This window comes from Colletes latitarsis, unplaced genomic scaffold (genome assembly GCF_051014445.1).
Source record: "Colletes latitarsis isolate SP2378_abdomen unplaced genomic scaffold, iyColLati1 scaffold0002, whole genome shotgun sequence".
In the NCBI taxonomy this organism is placed as follows: domain Eukaryota; kingdom Metazoa; phylum Arthropoda; class Insecta; order Hymenoptera; family Colletidae; genus Colletes; species Colletes latitarsis.
The window spans coordinates 6,634,541-6,642,637 of NW_027488365.1; positions in this window are offsets into that span (position 1 = coordinate 6,634,541).

Sequence of the window (8,097 nt, forward strand, 5' to 3'; positions counted from 1 at the left end):
CTTTCGCACACTTACAATACTCGTTGAGCAGATCCTGGGTTATTTTCTGGTTTGGATCACATAGTAATGTGGTACCACACTGAAACAGTAGATTAAACCAGGTTTCGATCAATATTTTAGAGAATAATTCATGTTAGGTCTAGGTTAGGCCTGGGATTTTCACTCATCAGACTCATACTTTCGCATTCTTCACATACTTGTTGTACGGATCCTGGGTTTTTTCTGGTTTGGATCACGTAGTAATGTGGGACCACACTGAAATAGTCAATTAAACCTGGTTTCGATCAATATTTTAGAGAATAATTCATGTTAGGTTTAGGTTAAGTCTGGGATTTGCTCTCATCAGGCTCATTCTTTCGCATATTTCCCGTACTTGATGGCTAGATCCTGGGCTTTTTCTGGATTGCATCACGTAGTAATGAAGTACAACACTGAAACAGTCAATTAAACCTGGTTTCCATCTATATCTTAGAGGACAACGCAAGTTAGGTCTGGGATAGTTCTGGGATTTGCCCTCATCAGGGTCATACCTTCGCAGTTCTAACATACATGTTGACCTGATCGAGTGTTTTTTCTGCTTTGGATCACGTAGTAAAGTGGTACCACACTGAAGCAGTCCATTAAACCTGGTTTGGATCAATATTTTAGAGGATAACGCATGTTAGGTCTAGGTTAGCCCTGGGATTTTCACTCATCAGACTCATACTTTCGCATTCTTCACATACTTGTTGAACGGATCCTGGGTTTTTTCTGGTTTGGATCACGTAGTAATGTGGGACCACAATGAAACAATCAATTAAACCTGGTCATGATAAATATTTTAGAGGATAACGCATGTTATGTCTGGGTTAGGTCTAGGATTTGCCCTCGTCAGGCTCATACTTTCGCATATTTCTCAGACTTCATGGCTAGATCCTGGGCTATTTCTGGATTAGATCACGTAGTAATGTGGTACCACACTGAAACATTCAATTAAAGCAAGTCTTGATAAATATTTTAGAGGAAAACGCATGTTAGGTCTGGGTCAGGTCTAGAATTTGCCCTCATCAGGCTCATACTTTCGCATATTTCTCATACTTCATGGCTAGATCCCGGGCTATTTCTGGATTGTATCACGTAGTAACGTGGTACCACGCTGAAACAGTCAATTAAACCTGGTCTTGATAAATATTTTAGAGGATAACGCATGTTAGGTCTGGGATAGGTCTAGGATTTGCCCTCATCAGACTCATACTTTCGCACACTTCACATACACGTTGAACAGATCCTGGGTTATTTTCTGGTTTGGATCACACAGTAATGTGGTACCACACAGAAACAGTCGATTAAACCAGGTTTCGATCAATATTTTAGAGCATAACGAAAGTTAGGTCTGGGATAGGTCTGGGATTTGCCCTCATCAGGCTCATACTTTCGCGTTTTTCACTTACTTGTTGAACTGATCCTGGGTTTTTTCTGGTTTGGATCACGTAGCAATGTGGTACCACACTGAAACAGTCAATTAAACCTGGTCTTGATAAATATTTTAGAGGATAACGCATGTTAGGTCTGGGATAGGTCTAGGATTTGCCCTCATCAGACTCATACTTTCGCACACTTCACATACTCGTTGAACAGATCCTGGGTTATTTTCTGGTTTGGATCACATAGTAATGTGGTACCACACTGAAACAGTCGATTAAACCTGGTTTCGATCATTATTTTAGAGGATAACGCATGTTAGGTCTAGGTAAGGCCTGGGATTTGCCCTCATCAGGGTCATACTTTCGCAGTTTTAACATACATGTTGACCTGATCGAGGGTTCTTAATGCTTTGGATCACGTAGTAAAGTGGTACCACACTGAAACAGTCAATTAAACCTGGATTCGATCAATATTTCAGAGGATAACGCAAGTTAGGTCTGGGATAGGTCAGGGATTCGCCCTCATCAGGCTCATACTTTCGCGTTTTTCACATACTTGTTGAACTGATCCTGGGTTTTTTCTGGTTTGGATCACGTAGTAATGTGGGACCACACTGAAACAATCAATTAAACCTGGTCATGATAAATATTTTAGAGGATAACGCATGTTAGGTCTAGGTTAGGCCGGGGATTTTCACTCATCAGACTCATACTTTCGCATTCTTCACATACTTGTTGAACGGATCCTGGGTTTTTTCTAGTTTGGATCACGTAGTAAAGTGGTACCACAACTAAAACAGTCAATTAAACCTGGTTTCGATCATTATTTTAGAGGATAACGCAAGTTAGGTCTGGGATAGGTCTGGGATAAGCCCTCATCAGACTCATACTTTCGCATTCTTCACATACTTGTTGAACGGATCCTAGGTTTTTTCTGGTTTGGATCACGTAGTAATGCGGGACCACACTGAAACAATCAATTAAACCTGGTCATGATAAATATTTTAGAGGATAACGCATGTTAGGTCTGGGTTAGGTCTAGGATTTGCCCTCGTCAGGCTCATACTTTCGCATATTTCTCATACTTCATGGCTAGATCCTGGGCTATTTCTGGATTGGATCACGTAGTAATGTGGTACCACACTGAAACAGTCAATTAAACCTGGTTTTGATCAATATTTTAGAGAATAATTCATGTTATGTCTAGGTTAGGTCTGGGATTTGCTCTCATCAGGCTCATTCTTTCGCATATTTCTCATACTTGATGGCTAGATCCTGGGCTTTTTCTGGATCGCATCGCGTAGTAATGAAGTACAACACTGAAACAGTCAATTAAACCTAGTTTCCATCAATATTTTAGAGGACAACGCATGTTAGGTCTAGGTAAGGCCTGTGATTTGCCCTCATCAGGGTCATACTTTCGCAGTTTTAACATACATGTTGACCTGATCGAGGGTTCTTAATGCTTTGGATCACGTAGTAAAGTGGTACCACACTGAAACAGTCAATTAAACCTGGATTCGATCAATATTTCAGAGGATAACGCAAGTTAGGTCTGGGATAGGTCAGGGATTCGCCCTCATCAGGCTCATACTTTCGCGTTTTTCACATACTTGTTGAACTGATCCTGGGTTTTTTCTGGTTTGGATCACGTAGTAATGTGGTACCACACAGAAACAGTCGATTAAACCCGGCATCGATCAATATTTTAGAGGACAACGCAAGTTAGGTCTGGGATAGGTCTGGGATTTGCCCTCATCAGGGTCATACTTTCGCAGTTCTAACATACATGTTGACCTGATCGAGTGTTTTTTCTGCTTTGGATCACGTAGTAAAGTGGTACCACACTGAAACAGTCCATTAAACCTGGTTTGGATCAATATTTTAGAGGATAACGCATGTTAGGTCTAGGTTAGGTCCGGGATTTTCACTCATCAGAATCATACTTTCGCATTCTTCACATACTTGTCGAACGGATCCTGGGTTTTTTCTGGTTTGGATCACGTAGTAATGTGGGACCACACTGAAACAATCAATTAAACCTGGTCATGATAAATATTTTAGAGGATAACGCATGTTAGGTCTGGGTTAGGTCTAGGATTTGCCCTCGTCAGGCTCATACTTTCGCATATTTCTCATACTTCATGGCTAGATCCTGGGCTATTTCTGGATTGGATCACGTAGTAATGTGGTACCACACTGAAACAGTCAACTAAACCTGGTTTTGATCAATATTTTAGAGAATAATTCATGTTATGTCTAGGTTAGGTCTGGGATTTGCCACATCAGGGTCATACTTTCGCATTTTTCACATACTTGTTGAACAGATCCTGGGTTTTTTCTGGTTTGGATCGCGCAATAATGTGGTACCACACAGAAGCAGCCCACTGAACCTGGTTTCGATCAATATTTTAGAGGATAACGAAAGTTATGTCTAGGTTAGGCCTGGGATTTGCCCTCATCAGACTAATACTTTCGCGTTTTTCACTTACTTGTTGAACTGATCCTGGGTTTTTTCTGGTTTGGATCACGTAGCAATGTGGTACCACACTGAAACAGTCAATTAAACCTGGTCTTGATAAATATTTTAGAAGATAACGCATGTTAGGTCTGGGATAGGTCTAGGATTTGCCCTCATCAGACTCATACTTTCGCACACTTCACACACTCGTTGAACAGATCCTGGGTTATTTTCTGGTTTGGATCACATAGTAATGTGGTACCACACTGAAACAGTCGATTAAACCCGGTTTCGATCAATATTTGTGAGGACAACGCATGTTAGGTCTAGGTTAGGCCTGGGATTTGCCCTCATCAGGGTCATACTTTCGCAGTTTTAACATGCATGTTGACCTGATCGAGGGTTTTTTCTGCTTTGGATCACGTAGTAAAGTGGTACCACACTAAAACAGTCAATTAAACCTTGTTTCGATCAATATTTTAGAGGATAACGCAAGTTAGGTCTGGGATAGGTCTAGGATTTGCCCTCATCAGGCTCATTCTTTCGCATATTTCTCATACTTGATGGCTAGATCCTGGGCTTTTTCTGGATTGCATCACCTAGTATTGTGGTACCACACTGAAACAGTCGATTAAACCAGGTTTCGATCAATATTTTTGAGGATAACGCATGTTAGGTCTACGCTAGGCCTGGGATTTTCACTCATCAGACTCATACTTTCGCATTCTTCACATACTTGTTGAGCGGATCTTGGGTTTTTTCTGGCGTGGATCACGTAGTAATGTGGTACCACGCTGAAACAATCAATTAAACCTGGTCTTGATAAATATTTTAGAGGATAACGCATGTTAGGTCTGGGTTAGGTCTAGGATTTGCCCTCATCAGGCTCATACTTTCGCTGTTCTGACATACATGTTGACCTGTTCGAGGGTTTTTTCTGCTTTGTATCACGTAGTAAAGTGGTACTACACTGAAACAGTCCACTAAACCTGGTTTGGATCAATATTTTAGTGGATAATGCATGTTAGGTCTAGGTTAGCCCTGAGATTTTCGCTCATGAGACTCATACTTTCGCATTCTTCAGATACTTGTTGAACGGATCCTGGGTTTTTTTCTGGTTTGGATCACGTAGTAGTGTGGTACCACACTGAAACTGTCCATTAAACCTGGTTTCGATCAATATTTTTGAGGATAACGCATGTTAGGTCTAGGTTAGGCCGAGGATTTTCACTCATCAGGCTCATACTTTCGCATATTTCTTATACTTCATGGATAGATCCTGGGCCATTTTCTGGTTTGGATCACATAGTAATGTGGTACCACACTGAAACAGTCGATTAAACCAGGTTTCGATCAATATTTTTGAGGATAACGCATGTTAGGTCTAGGTTAGGCCTGGGATTTTCACTCATCAGACTCATACTTACGCATTCTTCACATACTTGTTGAACTGATCCTGGGTTTTTTCTGGTTTGGTTCACGTAGTAATCTGGTACCACACTAAAACAGTCCATTAAACCTGGTTTCGCTCAATATTTTAGAAGATAACGCATGTTAGGTATAGGTTTGGCCTGGGATTTGCCCTCATCAGGGTCATACTTTCGCTGTTTTAACATGCATGTTGACCTGATCGAGGGTTTTTTCTGCTTTGGATCATGTAGTAAAGTGGTACCACACTAAAACAGTCAATTAAACCTGGTTTCGATCAATATTTTAGAGGATTACGCAAGTTAGGTCTGGGATAGGTCTAGGATTTGCCCTCATCAGGGTGATTCTTTCGCATATTTCTCATACTTGATGGCTAGATCCTGGGCTTTTTCTGGATTGCATCACGTAGTATTGTGGTACCACACTGAAACAGTCGATTAAACCAGGTTTCGATCAATATTTTTGAGGATAACGCATGTTAGGTCTACGCTAGGCCTGGGATTTACACTCATCAGACTCATACTTTCGCATTCTTCACATACTTGTTGAACGGATCTTGGGTTTTTTCTGGTGTGGATCACGTAGTAATGTGGTACCACACTGAAACAATCAATTAAACCTGGTCTTGATAAATATTTTAGAGGATAACGCATGTTAGGTCTGGGTTAGGTCTAGTATTTGCCCTCATCAGGCTCATACTTTCGCATATTTCTCATACTTCATGGCTGGATCCTGGGCTGTTTCAGGATTGTATCACGTAGTAACGTGGTACCACGCTGAAAGAGTCAATTAAACCTGGTTTCGATCAATATTTTAGAGGATAACGCAAGTTAGGTCTGGGATAGCCCTGAGATTTTCGCTCATCAGACTCATACTTTCGCATTCTTCAGATACTTGTTGAACGGATCCTGGGTTTTTTCTGGTATGGTTCACGTAGTAATGTGGTACCACACTGAAACAATCAATTAAACCAGGTCTTGATAAATATTTTAGATGATAACGCCTGTTAGGTCTGGGTTAGGTCTAGGATTTGCCCTCATCAGGCTCATACTTTCGCATATTTCTCATACTTCATGGCTAGATCCTGGGCTATTTCTGGATTGGATCACGTAGTAATGTGGTACCACACTGGAACAGTCAATTAAACCTGGTTTCGATCAATATTTTAGAGGACAATGCAAGTTAGGTCTGGGTTAGGTCTGGGATTTGCCCACATCAGGGTCATACTTTCGCATTTTTCACATACTTGTTGAACAGATCCTGGGGTTTTTCTGGTTTGGCTCGCGCAGTAATGTGGTACCACACTGAAACAGCCCACTGAACCTGGTTTGGATCAATATTTTAGAGGATAATGCATGTTAGGTCTAGGTTAGCCCTGAGATTTTCGCTCATCAGACTCATACTTTCGCATTCTTCAGATACTTGTTGAACGGATACTGGGTTTTTTCTGGAATGGTTCACGTAGTAATGTGGTACCACACTGAAACAATCAATTAAACCAGGTCTTGATAAATATTTTAGATGATAACGCATGTTAGGTCTAGGTTAGGCCTGGGATTTGCCCTCATCAGGGTCATACTTTCGCAGTTCTAACATACATGTTGACCTGATCGAGGGTTTTTTCTGCTTTGTATCACGTAGTAAAGTGGTATCACAGTGAAACAGTCCACTAAACCTGGTTTGGATCAATATTTTAGAGGATAACGCATGTTAGGTCTAGGTTAGCCCTGAGATTTTCGCTCATCAGACTCATACTTTCGCATTCTTCAGATACTTGTTGAACGGATCCTGGGTTTTTTCTGGTATGGTTCACGTAGTAATGTGGTACCACACTGAAACAATCAATTTAACCAGGTCTTGATAAATATTTTAGATGATAACGCATGTTAGGTCTGGGTTAGGTCTAGGATTTGCCCTCATCAGGCTCATACTTTCGCATATTTCTCATACTTCATGGCTAGATCCTGGGCTATTTCTGGATTGGATCACGTAGTGATGTGGTACCACACTGGAACAGTCAATTAAACCTGGTTTCGATCAATATTTTAGAGGACAATGCAAGTTAGGTCTGGGTTAGGTCTGGGATTTGCCCACATCAGGGTCATACTTTCGCATTTTTCACATACTTGTTGAACAGATCCTGGGTTTTTTCTGGTTTGGATCGCGCAGTAATGTGGTACCACACTGAAACAGCCCACTGAACCTGGTTTGGATCAATATTTTTGAGGATAACGCATGTTAGGTCTAGGTTAGGCCTGGGATTTGCCCTCATCAGGCTCATACCTTCGCATATTTCTTATACTTCATGGATAGATCCTGGGCTATTTCTGGATTGGATCACATAGTAATGTGGTACCACACTGAAACAGTCGATTAAACCAGGTTTCGATCAATATTTTTGAGGATAACGCATGTTAGGTCTAGGTTAGGCCTGGGATTTTCACTCATCAGACTCATTCTTTCGCATTCTTCACATACTTGTTGAACGAATCCTGGGGTTTTACTGGATTGGATCACGTAGTAATGTGGTACCACACTGAAACAGTCAATTAAACCTGGTTTCGATCAATATTTTAGAGAATAATTCATGTTAGGTCTAGGTTAGGTCTGGGATTTGCTCTCATCAGGCTCATTCTTTCGCGTATTTCTCATACTTGATGGCTAGATCCTGGGCTTTTTCTGGATTGCATCACGTAGTAATGAAGTACAACACTGAAACAGTCAATTAAACCTGGTTTCGATCAATATTTTAGAGAATAATTCATGTAAGGTCTAGGTTAGGCCTGGGATTTGCCCTCATCAGGG